At 42.6% G+C, this 21501-nt stretch overlaps 1 long non-coding RNA gene across 1 annotated transcript; it reads left to right on the top strand.

The window, feature by feature from the left end:
* The first annotated feature begins 305 nt into the window (after window positions 1-305).
* On the top strand, window positions 306-21086 carry LOC116985461. Its single transcript, XR_004415266.1, has 3 exons — window positions 306-316; window positions 567-572; window positions 20992-21086. It is a non-coding gene; the product is annotated as an uncharacterized LOC116985461 (long non-coding RNA).
* The last annotated feature ends 415 nt before the right edge of the window (window positions 21087-21501 follow it).

Genomic DNA, 21501 nt, shown 5'->3' with positions numbered 1-21501 from the left:
TACGCCCTACAACAGTGGTGTCGTCAGCGAACTTGATGATGGAGTTCGCACTGTGATTGGCTACGCAGTCATGGGTAGAGAGTGAGTACAGCAAGGGGCTGAGCACGCAGCCTTGAGGTGCTCCCGTGCTGATTGTTATCGAGGCTGACACATTTCCACCAATATGAACAGACTGTGGTCTGTGAATGAGGAAGTCGAGGATCCAATTGCAGAGGGATGCGCAGAGACCCAGTTCTGCGAGTTTGGTAACCAGCTTGGAGGGGATGATTGTGTTAAATGCCGAGCTGTAATCGATGAATAACAGCCTGACATATGAGTTTTTGTTGTCCATGTGGTCCAGTGCGGAGTGGAGGGCCAGCGAGATCGCATCCACCGTTGATCTGTTGAGGCGGTAAGCGAACTGCAGTGGGTCCAGGTTTTTGTCGAGGTAGGAGTTGATTTGCTCCATGATCAACCTCTCAAAGCACTTCATCACCACCGGCATTGAGGCACGTCATCTTACTCTTCTTGGGCACTGGTATAATTGATGCCCTTTTAAAGCAGGTGGGGACCTCAGACCTCAGAAGTGAGAGGTTGAAAATGTCCGTAAAAACTCCAGCCAGTTGGTCTGCACAGGTTTTTAGAACACGACCGGGTATACCATCAGGTCCAGGTGCTTTTCGGGGGTTCACCCCTCTGAAGGATTTCCTGACGTCGGCCTCTGTGACTGAGACTGAAATGCCATCACAGCGAATGGGGGATCGGGAAGACACATCAGTATTCTCCCTGTCAAAGCGTGCGTAAAACGCATGGAGCTCGTCAGGGAGTGATGTTTCGCCGACATTCGAGCTGCCTCCTGGTTTCGCCTTGTAGGATGTGATTGCATTCAGGTCCCGCCACAGCTGCCGAACATCTGTCTCATCCTCCAGCTTGGAGCAGAAGTCCCTTTTGGCCTTTTTGATGGCCTTACCAAGGTTGTATCTGGACTTCATGTAGGCCACTGTATCATTGGAAGTGAATGCCCTGTGTCTGGCCTTCAGAAGAGTGCGGATCTCAAAGTTCATCCAAGGTTTCTGATTGGGAAACACTCGGAAGGTTTTTGTAGGGATGCAGTCCTCCACACATTTCTTTACGAAGTCTGTAACGACTGTGGCGTATTCGTTCAAGTCCGTTGCCAAGTTTAGAGATACAGCATGAAAACAAGTCCTTCGGCCTAATGGGTCCGCGCTGCTCTTCGTTCTCCCATCAACAGTAGTTCTGTGTTAAACCACTGTCGACACAATAGGGGCAATTTTTTTTACAGAGGCCAATTAACCGATAAACCAACATAATTTCAGGATGTGGGAGGAAACCGGAGCACCCGTAGGAAATTTATACGGTAACAGGGAGAACATGCTAACTCTACACAGACAGCACCAGAGGTCAGGATTGAACCTGGTTCTCTGGTTCTGTGAGGCAATGGCACTACCAGCTACCTACTAGTTCTGCTGCTATGGCTGTGTTTTTTATCTATGATTCTAATTGTCGCATGAAATGGTTCCCAACTATCCAGTTCCTCATGAGTCCTTGAACATAGCTCGATCAGATCTCCATGTGCCCACATACCCTTGGACACTGCAGCCACTGGAGAGGTCAGAGAGGCAAGCTCATAATAATGAGTGCGTTAGACTTTAGAGATGCAGTGTGGAAACAATGCAGTCCGGAAACAATGCAGTCCGCGTCCACCACACTCTCCTACTCTAGGGACAATTTCAATTTTACAAAAGTCAATTAACCTACAAACCAGTAAGTCTTTGGAGTGTGGGAGGAAACCAGAGCACCCGGAAAAAACCCATGTGGTCACAGGGAGAATGTACAAACTCTGTACTGACAGCACTCGTATTCAGGATTGAACCCGGCTGTAAGGCAGCAACTCTGGCGCTGTAAGACAGCAACTCTTTCCACTGTGCCACCGTGCTGCCCTGAGACTGCTAGAGAAGTCTCAGTAAACTCCCTCTAGTCTCTCTCCAAATTTTTGAGATGATAAAATAATTCCATTGTCATAATTGTACAGAAAAGCACAAACTGAGTTTTAATCCAATGATGTGTGAACGTTTAGCCTAACTTCCTTACGTTTGTACTCAGTGCCTCTATTTACAAAGCTAAACATCCCAGTTGCATGTTTCACTGCTTTGATCTACAAAGATCAAAGATCTGTAGCAATGCATCTCTGATCTTGCACAACCACCTCTCAAAATAAGTTTGATTTAGATTCTACTAGCTTAGTCTATTAATTCTATTTTTGTAAAACCGGGAAGAGGCATTTAGTTTGTATATAAGGCCAAGTTCCTCCCAGCTGTTTAAATGACGGTAAATAATTTAGGTTATTTATTTTGACAAAGTGATGTCTAGATTTCCATGATTACAAAGAATTAGTGACGTGGGAATGAAATGAAACTAACGAGCGTACATCATTATTGGGAGGTGTTGATTTTGTCTAATTGTGAGTCATACATTGACGTAAGGGGAATTTCCAACCCATCTGGCAACTGACAAGTATCAAGCCTGCCCTTATTACTGAGAGATACGGGATAGATGGGAGGGATGGAACCTGGCTGAATTGCATTTGGCTTCAGAATTATTGCTTAAGGGTGGAGAATCTTGGCTGGCATCACTCCTCCTGACTGCGATCCAATGGTCCCTGATGGAGGCATGTACGTGTGGGTGGTAATCTCTTTGACTGCATCACTTTGTTTAATTAGTCTGCACGCACTCACTATCTTGATGCTTACAACTAGAAAAGCCATTTGGGTAAAATACTGAAAAGAGGAAGAGAACAGACTGGCAGCCAAATAAAAAGAGCAGAGAATAATTGCTTCTGGAATTTTCACAAAGCTGGAAAATCTTTTTGTTTAAATCAGGATTATATTTCAGGAAATCAGACTTCAATTTACCAGTAAGTCTTAAGCATAATTACCCGATATAGGTGGCATTGTGTATGCAATAGTCTACACTCTTGGCTCTAACCTTGTACACACATTACCAGCTATTTCTCCTGCTTTGCTTTCCATCTCACCTTCCCCAAGTGCAGAAGGTTCAGGGTTGTGCGTTATCTGAAAGACAACAGGTTTTCTCTTCCGTTGCCATATCATACTGGGCACATCCAGCTCCTGCTCTCATCTGCCAAAAGTGTTTATTTTCCAGGATTATCCAGAAGAACAATAATAATTCCTAGCTTCCTTCTCTTTCGGACGACCATCTCTCCATCCAAGTCAGCAAGAAATTGCAGTGAATTGTGGATGCAGCATCACACAAAGCCACCTCCCTTCCATTGACTCCATTTATACCTCACGCTGCCTCGGCAAGGCCAGCAGCATAACCAAGGACCAGTCGCACCCTGGCCACTTCCTCTTCTCCCCTCTCCCATCAGGCAAAATGTGTCGAAGTGTGAAAACGCGCACCTCCAGATTCAGAGACAGTTTCTTACCAGCTGCTATCAGGCAACTGAATCATCCTACCACAACCAGAGAGCAGTCCTGAACTACTATCTACCTCTTTGGTGACCCTCAGATTATCCTTGATCGGATTTTACTGGCTTTACCTTGCACTAAACATTATTCCTTTATCATGTATCTATACCATTTACCAGTGTAAATGGCTCGATTGTAATCATGGCTCGAGGCCCCCGACCACGGGAGAACAAAGGGAAGAGACTTGAAGTTTATTCCGCCTTCCATCACAGTGAGGAATGTGTAGGAGTCACTGTGGCAGATGTTCATGTTAAAATGTGTTTGGGGTGATCTTTTGCTTTTATTTGTATGACTAACTTGGCAAATGAAATTCCTCGTATGTTGCAAAACACACTTGGCAAATAAAGTACTATTCTGATTCTGGTTCTGATTCTGATGTATTGTCTTTCCGCTGACTGATTAGCACGTAACAAAAGCTTTTCACTGTACCTCAATACACGTGACAATAAACTAAACTGAACTCCAAGTTTGTGTGGGTTGTTATGACTTAAATTCTTCTTTCGCTCCACATGTAGAACATCCAACATTCATTTCCACTGCTGCAAAAGGTCTAAAGTCATAAATACCATCCCCTACTGCGATGACCCCCAGTCTTTTCCTTTCTCACCCTCAGAGCTCACCATCCTAATTCTCCATTCTCACCGTCAACTCCAACTATCTAGTCAAGGTTTCAGGTTTCAAGGTCAGTTTATTGTCACATATACCAATTAAGGTACAGTGAAATTCGAATTACCATAAAGCTATATTTTTTAAAAAGCAACAAGGCACACAACGACATCAAAGTTAACGTAAACATCAAACACAGCGGCTTCCCCACGTTCCTCACTGTGAATAAAGGGAAGCACAGTTTACATTTCAAAAAGTGACAAAATACTGGAGTAATTCAGTTGGACAGGCAGCATCTCTGGATAGAAGGAATTGGTGATGTTTTCCTTCTCTCCAGAGATGCTGCCTGTCCCACTGAATGCTTTGTCTATCTTCAGTGTAAACCAGCAACTGCAGTTCCGTCCTACAGTTTACATTGCAAATTGATGATCTTTCATTCAAACTATGTCTAATTGTTTCTTTAGCGTTGACAATGGTTTGTATAATGTGAAAACTCCATCTGTATATTTCCAACATAAAATGCTTTATTTTCAATTTACAGACGGGAATCCTTTGCTGCAGCATCTGTAATGCACAGAGGAGAAGTATGCATAGTTAAGAAACACCAATATACTATCATGGTACATTGAACACAGTCCCCAGTGTACAGTAGAAACCATTTGAGCTTTACAAGTATTATTTCCTTTGAGATTATGGGATTTCAATTTAATGCAATACTTTGTTTTGTTTTCCAGTGTGGATTGTTCTTACCAACAGCCTTGGCACTCACTGCCTCAAGACAAATCCACCGTAATCAAATAAGGCAAATGGAGGCAGGTATATTTCTCATTGCTGCTTTTGTATGTGAGGTGAAATCTGAGGGGACATCTCCTGAGTAGCTGCTAATCAATTTAAAAAAAAAGCTAGAGCAGGCGAGGGGAAGCAGACAGACACACACTGGTTGAGAAGGTGTGGTGTGGTGGAATTGAGTTTCAGCATGTTTGGCCCGTTTGTTGAACTGTGCCTCAAGGCTTTCAGTTCTTGTTACACCCTGACTGTAGGTGGAGGGAGTGAAACAATGAGAACGTGTAACATAATTCAGTGTGTATTATTTTAACGATGGAAGATCATGTTCAATTGCTTTAGAGCATTTTTTTTTAAAAACATTGACATCAGCAATTTCCTCTCGTAATTAGGTACGTTTAATCCGAGATCATATCTGGCGCTATGACAGCCAATCAGGAGAATCCCCTGCGTTCCCCTTCCTTCATTAAATGAGACGTGGAACCATAAGGACAGCAAACTAAAGGCAAGGCAAGAAATGAAATTGCAACAAAATGGGGCCCTGCAAGCCGTAGTGTTGGATGAATGAAATTCCCATAAATTCTACAGAACAAGGAAGCCTGAAGAAGCATAAGGTCATAAGGTCATCAGTGATCGGAGCAAAATGAAGCCATTCGGCCCATCCAGTCTACTCTGCCATTCAATCACGGCTGATCTATCTCTCCCTCCTAACCCCATTCTCTGCCTTCTCCCCATAACCCCTGACATGCCTGCTTTACACAATTTTAAAATAAAGGAAAAAGTGGAGGAGCAGTAAGCTTCCTCAGTGAAGCAGCAGCCAATATCTTTACTGTAATTTAATTTATCAAAGCTACCAAAGTCTTAGCTGCTGCATTCCTGAAAGAATGAAACCTGTCAAGATATTGTATGGCTAAGCCCTGAGCTGCTTTGTGCCAGACTGTCCAATTTTAATAAAGGATAAATCCGAAATGAAAATCAAGGATTTGTGGAGAGGATCTCAGTGTTCGTTCCGCTCCTCCTTTCACATAACTTGTAATGCATATTTGGACAGCATTTCTGTGATTTCAGTCAAGCATGCATCATCATCAATATCAGCCAGTCATTCCTACAGAACCAGGCTTCACAGAGAATGCTGTCTCACTGCCATCTAAGTAGGATCTGGAAGGGTAATAATCAGGACGTTCACTCTCTGAGTTTCATTTGTGGCTCCACATAAAATAGACAATTAATATTGAGACTGGCTGCTTATTGTCAAACCGACCATAGCCCATGGTCTTAGCTGCAGTCTTTTAAAATATCAGATGCCACCATCTCATCAATGAGGGGCGGAGTGCTCATGTATGTGCCTGTCCTTCAATAACTACCTTCTACTCTCTTCTATTGTCAGTGTCATGTCATTCTACAAGAGAGGGTAGTTTGGCGTGCAAGCGTTTCGGGTTATGTGGCTGTCATGATTGAATTGGTGGTGGTATATGCAACCTATGAGGAAGGCAAGAAGCAAGTTAATATTATGTCCAAGTCCTGATTGAAAGGATAAATGATTGATGGGACATGTATAGCAATTGAGTTTATGGCATTGGAAATCCTAATTATGATCACTTCTGTGAGGTCTTCAATTTCTTGTGGTGTCCTATCTAGGTGCTCTGGGCTTGATACTCAACGTTCACCATCTTGGGACTGTACCTCTAGCCTTTGATTCTGGTCTGCTGATCCCAGAAGATGCAGCACATTCTAACTTTTCACCTTCCGGACCAAGGTCTCCAGCTGAGGACTCAGTGACGGCTCTCATGCTGCACGGTGGTGTAGTGGTAGAATTACTGCCTCACAGTGCCAGGGTCCCAGGTTCAATCCTGACTGTGGGTGCTGTCTGTACAGAGTATGTATGTTCTCCCCCTTGAACTGCATGGGTTTCCTCCGTGATCTCCGGTTTCCTCCCACACTCCAAAGACGTACAGTTTTGTAGATTAATTGGCTTTGTATAAATGTAAACTATACCTAGTGTGTGTTAGTGTTAGTGTACGGGGATCGTTGGTTGGCACGGTCTCAGTGGGCCGAAGGGCCTGTTTCCGCGCTGTATCTCTAAACTAAACTAAACTGGGCCAATCTTCCATTTTCCAGGTCAAAGCTACCCTCTGCAGGATTCCTGGCATTGGCAAATATAATCCCATCTCTCAGGAAGTGAAACACAGGCTTTAAGTGAAGTTCACTTCTCATTAATACAATCAACAGTACATTGTGTCTTAGACTATACATCACCAAGGGACCAGACTGCACACAACTAGTATGTTACCTGCATTACTGTCAGTGTGAGTGGGTCAATTAAGAGCTTTCAAACTTAGGCCTAATGGACCAAGATGACTGCCTAGACTAAATTAATTATTAAATTGACTGTTTAGCTCATTGTAGATTACACAACATTTTGCAGTGTAATCTATACTCCCCCACTGAAAATATTTTCAATTGCTTACAGGAAGCAAAATGAATGAAAGAGAAATGGATAAGAAAGAACTGCAGATGCTGGAAAAATCGAAGGTAGATAAAAATGCTGGAGAAATTCAGCAGGTGAGGCAGCATCTATGGAGAGGAGGAGACCTTCTTCAAGATAGGCATACCGTGAGGAGATTTTGCAGTGCAGTAGACAAAATGTTTAAGAAAGAACTGCAGATGTTGGAAAAATCAAATGTAGACAAACATGCTGGAGAAACTCAGCAGGTGAGGCTGCATCTATGGAGAGGAGGAGAACTTCTAAAGAGAAATTTAAAGGCTTTATTCTTTGGAGCGCAGAAGGTTAAGGGGGGACTTGATAGAGGTCTTTAAAATGATGAGAGGGATAGACAGAGTTGACGTGGATAAGCTTTTCCCACTGAGAGTAGGGAAGATTCAAATAAGGGGACATGACTTGAGAATTAAGGGACTGAAGTTTAGGGGTAACATGAGGGGGAACTTTACTCAGAGAGTGGTGGCTGTGTGGAATGAGCTTCCAGTGAAGGTGGTGGAGGCAGGTTCATTTTTATCATTTAAAAATAAATTGGATAGTTATATGGATGGGAAAGGAATGGAGGGTTATGGTCTGAGCGCAGGTATATGGGACTAGGGGAGAATACGTGTTCGGCACGGACTAGAAGGGTCGAGATGGCCTGTTTCCGTGCTGTAATTGTTATATGGTTATATGGTTATATGGTTAAATGGAGATTCCTTTGCATACAAAATGCTGGAGTAACTCAGCGGGACAGGCAACATCTCTGGATAGAAGGAATGGGTGACGTTTCAGGTCGGCACCTTCTTCAGACTGAAGAAGGGTCTCAACCCGAAATATCACCCGTTCCTTCTCTCCAGAGATGCTGCCTGTCCCGCTAAGTTACTCCAGCATTTTGTGTCTGTCTTTGGCTTCACTCCAAAAATGGAGGAGGCTCAAGACAGAAAGGTCAGTGTGGGAATGAGAAGAAGTGTTAAAATGGTTAGCAACTAGAGCATCCAGTAGGCTTTATTCGACCTACAGCACAAGTGTACCGTGAAATGGTCGCTTAGTCTACACTTGGACTCGCCAATGTACAGGAAACCACATCGGGAACACCTGATGCAGAAGATGAGGTTGGAGAAGGTGCACATGAACCTCTGTCTCACAAGGAATAATTGCTGGGGCTCCGGGATGGAGGTCTAGGGACAAATGTTACGTCTCCCCCAGTTGCAAGTCAAGTGTCCTGGGGCAGGGGTGGTGTGGATGAGAAGGGATGAGTGAACCAAAGAGTTGTAGAAGGAGCAGTCTCTGCAGGGGTGGGGATGAGAAGTTGTGGCTGGTTGTGGGATCCTGTTGGAGGTGATGGAGATGTTGGAGAATGATGTGTTGGATATAGAGCTTGGTGGGATGTGAGGTGAGAACCAAAGGAACTATCCTTGTTCCATCTGGGAGAGTGTGAGCAAAACTATGGGATACAGAGGAGATGCAGGTGAGGCATCCATCTATGACAGCAGGGGGGAAACTACATATACTAGAGAAAGAGGACATCTACAATGCCCTAAAATGGAAAGCCTCATCTTGGAACCAGATGCGGCAGAAACAGAGAGATTGAGAGTAGGGGATATCGTATTTGAAACAGGAAGGGTGGGAGGCAGTTAACTGTGTGAGTCAGTCAGTGTTTAGTCGAAGTCAGTTGATAGTCTGTCCCCTATGATAGAGACAGAGAGACCAAGAAAATGTGCGAGGTGTCAGAGATAGCACAATCAATCTGGGGGCAGGGTGGAAGTTACTGGTCAGGAGGACAATGCCAATGCAGTCGTTGAGGTAAAGGAGAGAGAATTTCGGGAAGATGCCAGTGTATGTCTGGAACAAGGACTCTTAGACGTATTCAACAAAAATGCATGCACAGGCAGGATGCATGTGAGTGCCCATGGCTACACTAACTTGGAGAAAACAAGTGGAATCATAAAGGAGGTAAAGAAGGTGCATGCATTCATTGCATTCATTACATTCTTCCATTCATTGCTAGGGGCATTGAATATAAAAGTCAGGAATTCATAATGCAGCTCTTGAGGACCTTGCTTAGGCTGCTTTTTGATCATTGCATGCAGTTCTGGTTGCCCCATTACAGGGAAGATGTGGAGGCTTTGGAGAGGATGCAGAGGAGGTTTGCTATCTGGATGCTGCCTGGATTAGAGGGTTTCAGCTACAGGGAGAAGTTGGATAGACTTAGATTGTTTTCTCTGGAATGTTGTGGTTGAGGGGAGACTTGACAAAAGTATATCATATTCTGAGGGGCGTAGGTTGGGGGGATAATCAAGGTGGAAATATCCAAACTAGAAGGCAGAGCTAAAAAGTGAGTGGGGGAGAGTTTAATGGAGTTGTGCGGGGCGAGTTTTTTACATCGTGAGTAGGTGGGAGCCTGGAACTTGTTGCCAGCGGTGATGGTGATAGTGGCATTTAAGAGGCTTTTAGAGAGGCACATGGATGTGCAGGGAATAGAGGGATATGGATCATGCACAGGCAGAGGACATCAGTTTAACTTAACATCATGTTCAATACAAACACTATGGGCCAGAGGGCACATTCCATTGTCATACTTTAGTTTAGTTTACTCTAGTTTAGTGATACAGTACGAAAAAAGGCCATTCGGCCCACCATGTCCATGCCAACCAGTGACCACCCGCACACTAGTTCTATCCTACACACACGGAACAATTTACAGAAGCCTATTAACCTATAAAGCTGAACATCTTTGGGATGTGAGAGGAAACTGGAGCACCCAGAGAAAACACATACAGTCACAGGGTGAATGTACAGACAGCACCTGAGGTCAGGATGGAACCCGGGTCTCTGGTGCTGTAAGGCAGCAACTCTACCACAGCCACTACACCCTGTACTGCACTATGTTCTAAAAGAGAAGTTGTTGAAGGTGAGGGCAAGTTCTGTCAGGCAGAAGAGAGGGTTAGTAGAGGGGAATTGATTGTTAAATTGATTGTGTGTCTGATCAATGAAAACCCAGAGGGCCTTGAGACCTTCCTGGTGGAGGGTGGAGTCCATGATAAAGATGAGGCGATGGGGACCTAGAAATTGAAAGTTATTGTAAGGTTGAAGGACATGCCTCTTTTCATGCTGTCTCTATTAATTATCTTAACCAATATCTCACATCATCCTGATAGGTCACAGTCAGAGATCAATAAAGTACCAAAACATTTGGCCCACCTTGTCCATGCCAACCACAAACCACCTAGTATACTAATCCTACATTAATCCATTTTTCTTTTCTTTCTCCCCTCATTTTCATTGACAATCCTCAAGATTTTATTACCCATCTATACACTCCCACACTATTGGGATGTGGGAGGAAAGAAGAGCACCAGAGGTAACACCCACAATCTGAGGGTGAACATTCAATGAGAGTACCAGTACCTAGCGCTGTACGGCAAATGACCAGTGAACGGTGCCACTGTGGTGCCCTTACACTTAAAGCTTCTCTGAAATTAAATGAGCAAATAATAACCCACCCATTATCAAAACTAAATTTATGCGGTGCGGTGGCGCAGCGGTAGAGTTGCTGCCTTACAGCGCCGGAGATCCGGGTTCAATCCTGACTACGGGTGCTGTATGTACAGAGTTTGTACGTTCTCCCCGTGATCACGTGGGTTTTCTCCGAGATTTTCCGTTTCCTCCCACACTCCAATGGCGTACAAGTTTGTTGGTTAATTGGCTTGGTGCAAATGTAAATTGTTCCTACAGTGTGTAGGATAGTGTTAATGTGCGGAGATCGCTAGTCGGTGCGGACTCAGTGGGCCGATGGGCCTGTTTCCGCGCTGTATCTCTAAACTAAACTAAACTAAACTAAATTGTTAAGTTAAAATTCTGATGGTAGCTAGAAATTCTTCATTCATGATGCAGAAAGGGTAGCCTCTGCCTTTCTTGAATCTCCTGAATAACATTGATGAATTTTATTGATGAAATTATACTAAAGCACAGGGTTGTAGAATTGCTTCTGAGGGTGTACTTCATGATCCTATAAAGGTCACACAAAGATGCACCTCCAACATCCATGGTTATTAGTATTCATTCAGCGCATTCATTTTTTCCAAGTCAGACAAGCAGTCTCCACATACTTTATTGATCCACATCAAAGAGGTTTATGAGATTGGCTAAGCTGCAGGCTGCTGCCATCAAACACATGCAATGGGCATCAGATAGAGCTATTGAAAGATGATGAATTTGGCAACTACAGGTTCTATTTAATGTACATAGCTGAGGTTCCATCCCAGTTTCACGAGACACAACTGGATTGTATAAGTATTTTATCTTTCTTCATTCACTGTGGGACCTATTTGGCTTCAGAGTAAATTCTTAATAGAAAGTGCAGTAAACTTCAGACAGGAGCATTGCTTTTCAAAATGGATGATGCATCATTGTCATTTCAGCCATTATAACTGAGGCTCACAATATGTGACTGTAGGCAGCCTATTACAATAAGCATTTTATAAAGCAAGTATTTATTTTATTGTTAGTGGTATTGAGAACAAGGGTAAAATGTTGATGATATACTGTGCTAATTTGCTAATTCATGGTTAATGAAAATACAGAGAGAAAATAACTGAAGGTCAGAGAAGACGTTTTGAAGGTGCTCCATAGAATATTGTTGTGTGATGTTTTGGGAGTTAGAGAGGATTGTAGGTTTAGGATCAAGTGCCATGGGACAATGAAGCCGGGAACTTAACAAACTGACTGGCACGGTGCCAATGTACAGAAAGGATGTCTCTGTGGATATCTCTGTCTCTCAATCTGTCTTGTTAAAAGTCATATTAAAAGTCTCTTTCTCCCTCTCTCCCTCTCCCCCTCTCTCTCTCCCTCTCTCCCTCTCCCTCTCTCTCTCCCTCTCTCCCTCTCTCGCTCTCACTCTCTCTCTATCTCTCTCTCTCGCTCTCTCTCTCTTTCTCTCTCTCTTTTTCTCTCTCTCGCTTTTGTTCTCTCTCTCTCTCTCTCTCTTTCTCTATCTCTCTCTTTTTTTCTCTCTCTCTTTTTCTCTCTGATTCCCGCAACCCCAAATTCTATCTGCCTTTTAACATAAATCTACATTTTATATTCTTCATCTCCCAGCATTAATGTTTCCTTCTTCAATCTTGTCCCCTTTCTTCTTCCAACTGATCGTATTTCACACTCCGTGTTGGGAAACAGTTTCACGGCTGCCTTCCAACATTCCCATCTATTCCCATTTTAAATCTGTCGGCATCAGTGGTGAGCAACTGCAGATTCGATGACTGAGCGATCATCACTGCTGATCACCACTCAATGGGCCACACATACAAGGTCTAAAATATTCATAATTTACTGCAGTTGTGAATGGAAACCCTGGGCAGATTTCTTCTTCTTGCTACAGAAGGCTGTTGAAGTATTTACACACCGCCCCACTTAAGATCAGATAGCAACACTGAAAAGGTGCATAACCTGGCAGCTGAAGATGTGTCTCGACCTGAAACGTCACCCATTCCTTCTCTCCAGAGATTCTGCCTGTCCCTCCTGTAAGTGTTGAATTACTCCAGCATCTTGGATGTAAACCAGTATCTGCAGCTTATTGCTACACATCTTCTTGTCTGCAATAAACAACTTGCTCCCCTGCCTCTATTTGTTCATGATTTTTACTCCAGTTGCTTTTCTTTCATCTATTCCTGCCGTTATTTCCATTATTCCTGTTTTATTACATTTTTATTGATTCTTTCTAAACAAGCATGTTGTTTCTTTAACCGTTGCTGTTAGTTTGCCGTTCCTCACCATTGCTGGTAGCCGGGCGTGCCCCATCATTAATATAAGGAGGGCAATATGCTCTTTGCCTCACATCTCAAAGGCCCTGAATCCTGTGAGGTTATCATATATAAACCTAATTACCCTGCTATTGATGTCTGTAGATTGACGCACATTAACCTCCATGACTGAAAATTGACTATTGAAGTGTAAAAAAAGTCACATTTCATTGAGTTTTAATATGTACTGGAGATTTAACGAGTATCAAATTTAATTTGTTGTTTTACGTTGTCATTTTTGCACCCATTTAATCCAATGTAATTTATTTCTTTAGGTACTCAAAAAAGCTAGAGAAACTCAGCGGGTGCAGCAGCATCTATGGAGCGAAGGAAATAGGCAATGTTTCGGGCCGAAACCCTTCTTCAGATTTATTTCTTTAATTTTATTTATTTTAATTGTGTTTTATTATTATTATTATTATTATTATTATTATTATTATTATTATTATTATTATTATTATTATTATTATTATTATTATTATTATTATTATATGTTTCTATGTTTCTATGGATTCATTTATTTATTTATTTATCTATCCATTTATTTATTTATTTATTTATCCATCTATTTATTTATTTATTTATTATAATAATAATAATAATAATAATAATAATAATAATAATAATAATAATAATAGTAATAATATTACTGAAATACAAGAATAATAATAATAATAATAATAATAATAATAATAATAATAATAATAATAATAATAATAATAATAATAAGGTCAGAGAATAATATTATTATTATTATTATTATTATTATTATTATTGTTATTATTATTATTATTATTATTATTATTATTATTATTATTATTATTATAAATAAATAAATAAATAAATAAATAAATAGATGGATAAATAAATAAATAAATAAATGGATAGATAAATAATAGAAACATAGAAACATAGAAAATAGGTGCAGGAGTAGGCCATTCGGCCCTTCGAGCCTGCACCGTCATTCGATATGATCATGGCTGATCATCCAACTCAGTATCCCGTACCTGCCTTCTCTCCATACCCCCTGATCTCTTTAGCCACAAGGGCCACATCTAACTCCCTCTTAAATATAGCCAATGAACTGGCCTCAACTACCTTCTGTGGCAGAGAATTCCACAGATTCACCACTCTCATTTTCTCATCTCGGTCCTAAAAGACTTCCCTCTTATCCTTAAACTGTGACCCCTAGTTCTGGACTTCCCCAACATCGGGAATAATCTTCCTGCATCCATCCTGTCCAACCCCTTAAGAATTTTGTAAGTTTCTATAAGATCCCTCCTCAATCTTCTAAATTCTAAATGTAATTGCATTATAATAATAATAAATAAATAAATAAATAAATACATAATGGGCTTATTTATTTATTTAATTTTATCTCAGATTTGGCTCCAATACAAACACTAATTTATATCACCTCTGGCTGTTCATTATTTATTTCACAATCCTTCACATTTCCTGATTAGGGAAATTACAAAAGGACATAAAAATAGTAAGATTAAACGAGAACTTACCAGTTTGAAGTTTGATCTGTATTTTATGAGGAGGAACGTTGAGGGAATACGTGAAGAACCCGCTTCCAACGCATGCGTGTCATTCTTCAAAGCAGCGGTGTGAGGTCACAGAAACTATAATGACCTAACATAGTAAGATTATCAAAGAGATACCAGTTTTGATATGATCATAGGAGGGTGGGAGCGGAGGGCACGTATTCCCTCAACGTTCCTCCTCATAAAATACAGATCAAACTTCAAACTGGTAAGTTCTCGTTTAATCTTACTATTTTACTTCGGAGTCACGTGAGTGACTACGTGAAGATTTCAAAGCTCTGTGACCTCATGCCGTGGAACGAGTCCATGCTTCACAACTGCCTTGGGTATCGGGAGAGAGTATCATTAGCAATTTTAGACACACTTATACAAAGACTTGTGTGATATAACGAGAAAATACATTTATTAATTGAAATCATAGCCCTGTAACCCTTCGGGCAAATTATAATATTGAACGTAAAATGCTTTCCGAAAATGATGATGGCTCCAAAACTGGTTTATTATAAAACCTTTGGAAAGTCCTTTCGGATGACCATCCTGCTATTCTGAGGATTTGGTCCGTGGGTACCTCAGAATTTTTGCTGCGGATGTTGCTGCAGCCCTGGTGGAATGAGATTTAAAACCATTAGTGTCTATTCCTGCCATCTTTAGGACACATTTGAGTCACCTTGAGATAGTTTGGGTCGTGACCCTTTTGTCCGGTTTCTTGTAAGAAAATTAACAAAGCCATTTCCTGACCTCGAATGCTCTTAGTATATTCCATGTATAATTGGATATGTCTTGCTATACACAGACGTTCGTCATATGGATATGCCATAAATTCAATCACTTGACCCGATGAACCTGGTCTGTTTGTTTTATTAACTCATGTATGACAAACACCAGTTTCTCTCGTGAGATGATCAAGGAGTCCAGGCTCAGTTTGCTTAATGACTGGACTCGTTGTGCAGTAACTAACGCCATGAGCATAACCATCTTCATGGTCAGTTTCTGCAGTGATAATGCTGTTTATGGGCGACCAGCTCCTCAGCATGTTTAAAACGACACCCACATCCCAGATTTTGGAGTACCTGGTTTTAGGGGGATTTGCATTGAATATGCCCCTCATAAGTTTTGTTACCAGGGGGTGCGTTCCCACCGTGTGCCGCTCCGTTCCTTGTGATAGGTAATTGGAGAGTGCACTTCTGGCACTATTGATGGCACTGTAGCCCAATCGTTTATCATAATGGAGGTTTGTTAAGAATTCCAATACGGCCGGAATGTTCTTGGCCCTTTGGTCTAGGTTGTTGTCAAAGCAGTATATGCCCCATTTCTTGATGTGTCCAAGGTACTGCTTCCGTGTTGACAGTCTTTGTGCGGATGTGATGAGATTCATCGTCCTGTCTGACAGCCCCATGCCGTGTAGTGGGTCTTTCAGACTCTACAAATCAACAAAACCATAGTCTTATGGCATGGGTGACTGCCCCCCCTCCAGTTACTGGATGAATTAATAAATTCGGGCTATGTCCAATAATGGAACATGGTTCTAACACCATCCCCTGTATGACCGAATACCACGGTTGAGTAGGCCAATCGGGTACTATGAGAATCCCAGATGCCGAATATTGTTGAATTTTCCTTTGTACCCGACTGATGATGCAGAATGGGGGAAAAGCATAAAAAACGCCATTTCCCCCAATGCAGTGAGAAAGCATCTGTAGCTTCTGCCCCAGGGTCTGGTTCCCAGGACACATACCTTGGTAATTGGTGATTCAACCTGGACGCAAAAATATCAATATCTGGTCTACCATATTTTGCTGTAATTTCAGCAAACACATTTTTATTTAACATCCATTCCGTGTTTTCATTAAATTTGCGTGACCTGGTGTCTGCCACTGAATTTAGCTTACCTGGTAGGTATGTTGCCGATATCCAAATGTTTCTTTGGATACACCATTTTGTAATACCATAGACGAGTTGTCAATAATGATGGGGTTGGAGCAATACCTAATGCTATGTTCCCACCACTGTAGTTCAATTATAGCTTCCGTAGGCAGCTCCATAGGTCTATCAAAATGACCTTTGTTAAATTTGAGTGCTCTAATTTTTGCTCTTTGCAAATTTTGATAATGTAATGGCCCAAAATGTGTGGCCGGGAATGAAGCCACAATCTTCCCAATTATCCGGCCTACCCGTCTAATGGAGGGTCTGTTGGTGTTAAGAAGCTCGCTGCAATCCTCCTGTAGGGCTGCGGCTTTATTTATTGGTAAAGTTACTAACATATTGACCGTGTTAATGGTGAATCCTAGATAATCCATATTCGTTTCTGGTATCAATTTACACTTAACTACTGTCTGTGTTCCCCTCTGATGGGTACTGTATAGTATGCATCTTTTAAGTCAATGCTTGTCATATAGAAACCAGCTGATACTAATTATTTAGCAGTGATAAAGGTATCCATCTTAAAATGAACATATTGAACGAATGTGTTTAGGGTTGAAAGGTCAATGATAATCCTGCAACCCCCATCTTTTTTATTTTTAATAAATATGTTTGATACAAATTTTAATTGTTCATGAGTAGTATGCTCAATCACACCTTTTGTATACAATCGTTGTAGCTCCATGTGGGCTTTAGATTGTTCGGTTTTTGTAAGGACGAAATGCCTTTCTGGTGTATGTTGTACTGGGGGGTTATTGGGATGAGTAAATTCTATCAGATAACCCTGAATACTGCTTAGAACATACGAGTCTGTAGTGATTTTACACCATTCGTCACTGTAGTATTGCAACCTCCCTCCCACCGTCGTGGGTCCCTTTTTTACAAAAGAACCACACCCACCTACCTCCATGGTTACTGGTGGTTGTATTATTTTCTTTGTTTTTTGAAAAAAGGGGGTTTTGTTTTTATTCGTGTTCGTGGTTGTACTGGAGGTTTAGGCTTCCGCATCTTCCAGGGTGGCCGTCCCTGGCCATACCCTAAAAGAAGGCTGCTGCGGGTTATATTGGGTTCTGGCACTGCCACTGATATAAGCCACACTTTTCGGTCTTCCATGTGGCGGGTACCGTGATCCAAAATAAGCCTTTGCGCTGGTTTTGATGAGCCCCAGTGTCTTGGCTTCCCCAAACAAAAGGGTTGGGGTTTTAACGGCTCTTTGTTTGCAAATTGTTGCATATTTAGGATCCAGTGCTGGCTGAATAGCCGCCCTCCGCATGCTATTCAGCTCATATTGTACATTACAGAACAGGGCTAGTGCGTCTTGGTGGCCTTTAGTTTGCTCTGTTTTGTCCAGGGTGCGGATGTAAGCTGTGATCCCTGCCGTAAGCCCCTTTAAGGCTTTCTGGATTTTGAGATCATGGTTCCTGATTTCCTTCCCCATATGCTTCCAAATGCATTGGTTGACACTGGGGATTTGTAATACATCACAGTTACCAGGTGGCAGATGTCTGGCCAGTGTCTCTGTGAATATTTGTTGTTGGAGTTGATGGCCAGACATGTAGTTAATACTGGCTGCCATCCTGGAATCCAAGTCTGCCCCTGTTTGACTTGGTTTGAAGTAATCAGCCACCATGTCCAGCAGTGTATGTTTTTCTGCAGATTCAGGATCATGGGAAGCTGTGTGATCAGGGTTTGGCCCATCAGGGTCCTGCCCACTCTCCTCCGAAGAGGTCGAGATTTCAGGGGGTCCCTCACGGGGTACCCATATGGGGCTTGTCTGCCCACTGTGGCTAGTCTCCACATTCATGGGACTGCCACTGTGAAGGAGCTCCTCCAGCAGCTCCTTTAGACGGTGAGCTGCACTTGCTATTTTTGGCTGCTCCCATTCCTGCAGCCTTTCAGCAGTGTGCTGCGCTTCTCTGTATCCCAGCTGTTCCCGTACCCGGTACTCACGGGTGCTGGTTTGCGGGCTTTCCTCGTCCCGCCGCTGGCCACACCGGTCCTGACTGTCGGTCCACGTCTGTTCCCGGTCAGCTGTTTCTCCTGGCTGCTCCGTATGCAGCCACTCATAACAGGTTTGTTCCGTCTGCCGCACCCGTTCAGCCCTGGTCCGATATTGATACGGGCTGGTCGCCCGCTGCTGCTCCAAGTCGGGCTCTGCTAGATGGTGCGTTTTTGTTTGAACTTTTCCTCCCGGCCGGTGAGTAAGTTTCGTCGGTGCCAGAATGATTTCTGGCACAGCTGATTCCTCTACCGAGGCCTCTAGAGCCGACGGCTGCTGTCTCTGCCGTTCATCCACGTTTACAACGCGTTTCTCGGGCAGCTTTTTTGCAGACCGCTTCATTTTCACTCTGTCCATTTTTCTGTGAATAAAAATGCAGAGTCCTTACCTGCCTTTTGCTGGTCCTTTTTTCCTTCTCCCGTTACTGGGGGATGTCCTCCACCCTTCTGTTGACTCGTGCAATGCGTGTAGCGATATGACACGCATGCGTTGGAAGCGGGTTCTTCACGTAGTCACTCACGTGACTCCGAAGTAAAATCAGGATATTCAGCCCATCAACCTTTAACATTCAACAAGACCATGGCTACATTCTATCACACCATTTTCCCCATCGACCTTGATTGTTTTAAGTTGGAGAATCCTAACATTCCATGTTGAATGTAATCAATACTCGAGATTCACAACACTCGGGAAGAGAATTCAAAAGATTCACCATTGTTTGAGTGAAGAGCATTCTTATATCAGTCCTAAGTGGCCTTTCTTTTGAAACTGACATCTAATTCTAAACTTGTAGGAAGTGAACTGCAGATGTTGGTTTAAACTGAAGGTAGACACAAAAAGCTGGAGTAACTCAACAGGACAATCAGCATCTCTGGAGAGAAACAATGGGTGACGTTCTTCTAAACCCCTCAACCGGGGCAAACATTAGCTTAGTTTGTTGGTTAGCAAACATTAGCTAACCAACCAGCAATCCCCGCACATTCACGCTATCCTACACACACTAGGGAACATTTACAATTATACCAAGCCAATTAATCTACAAACATGTATGTCTTTGGAGGGTGGGAGGAAACTGAAGATCTCGGAGAAAACCCATGGTGTACATTGAGAACGTATAAACCTCCGTAGAGACAGCACCCAGAGTCGGGATCAAACCCGCGTCTCTGGCGCTGAAAGCGCTGTAAGGCAGCAAGTCTACCACGGTGCCACCGTGCCAGCCTACTCTCCCAGTATCTAACCTGTTGAAGCTTCTAAATGTTTGTATGTTTCATGATGTCACCTCTGATGCTTCTCAATAGTAGACAATACATGCCGACACTATTTAGTCTTGCCTCTCATGACCAATCTCCTAGAATCCCCATACATCTAACATCGTATAAACATAGGGTTAAACTCCCCTGCACTCTACCTGTAGTAAGTACCTCAGAAAGGACAATATTATACATAATACTCATTAATGCTTGATATAATTGTATTAAGACATCCTTACTATTGCACTCAAAGACTGATATATCATGTGCTTTTATAGTTGCCTCCTGCAGCTGTGTGTTAGCTTTCCCTTTGTAACTCCCTTGCCCACTCTCCTGTCCCCACCAACCACTCTGCATCTTATGGCACAGCTGCATGGAACTGGACGAGGTACAGCACCTCTTCTGAGGAAACCTAACAATCTTTCCAGGTGAAGCAGTGATTCACGTCCACCTCTTCCAATCTATAGTACTGAAGCTGATGTTCACTTTTGATCTTTCCTATATTGGAGTAAGCAAATGCAGACTGGCCTCTCACTTTGGGGAACACCTGTGGTCTGCCCACAAGAGTGGCCCTGAGTTCTCTGCGGGCAGCAACTTTAATACTCCATCTCACTCTGTGTGTGGCCTTCTGCACCATTACAATATGCCTCAACACAAGCTTCGGAACAACATCTCATCTTGTTTTGGGGGAAAATTGCAGTTTTCAGACCCAATATCAATTTTTTTTAAACTTCGGGTGACTCCCTTATGCTGTCATTATCAAAACTGCTCAGTCGTGCTGTAAGTCATCCATCTGTGATATTGACTCAGCATTTGTCTCTCCATTTCTACAGCTGGGCATGTGTCAAAGCCCTGGTATTACCAATAGATAACACTCTTTGTTTGAAATATCACCTCCATATATTCCGATATATCTATTTAACGATGAACTCTACAACCGGCAAAACTGTCCTCACCCCATTCACTTTGTGCAATCCATCCCTTTTCCAACTACTACACAACATTAAAAAAACATTACCTTCAACCTGAAATATTGCCTTTTTCTTTTCCCACAGAATGATTGGCTCAGGATGTCCAGCATTTCCTGCTGTTATTTTAGCTTTCATTCACTTGTGTAGAACGGATCGACTGGGATTATATTCACTGGAATTTAGAAGGATGAGAGGGTATATTATAGAAGCATATAAAATTCTTAAGGAATTGGACAAGCTAGATGCAGGAAAAATGGTCCCGATGTCCCCGGAGTCCAGAACCAGGGGTCACAGTTTAAGAATAAGGGGGAGGCGATTTAGGACTGAGATGAGAAAAAACCTTTTCACCCAGAGAGTTGTGAATCTGTGGAATTCTCTGCCACAGAAAACAGTGGAGGCCAATTTACTAGATGTATTAAAGAGAGAGTTAGATTTAGCTCTAGGGGCTAAGAGAATCAAAAGATATACGGAGAAAGCAGGAACGGGGTACTAATTCTGGATGATCAGCCATGATCATATTGAATGGTCGTGCTGGCTCAAAGGGCTGAATGGCCTACTCCTGCACCTATTTTCTATGTTTCTATCCGTCCAAGAAGACTCAGGTGACATACGTGGGTTTTCTCTGGGAGCTCCGGTTTCCTCCTACACTCCAAAGAT

The sequence above is a fragment of the Amblyraja radiata genome, chromosome 22 (assembly GCF_010909765.2).
Source record: "Amblyraja radiata isolate CabotCenter1 chromosome 22, sAmbRad1.1.pri, whole genome shotgun sequence".
In the NCBI taxonomy this organism is placed as follows: Eukaryota; Metazoa; Chordata; class Chondrichthyes; order Rajiformes; family Rajidae; genus Amblyraja; species Amblyraja radiata.
Note: the sequence above shows the minus strand (reverse complement) of the source record. Positions and strands in the feature narration are given on the sequence as shown.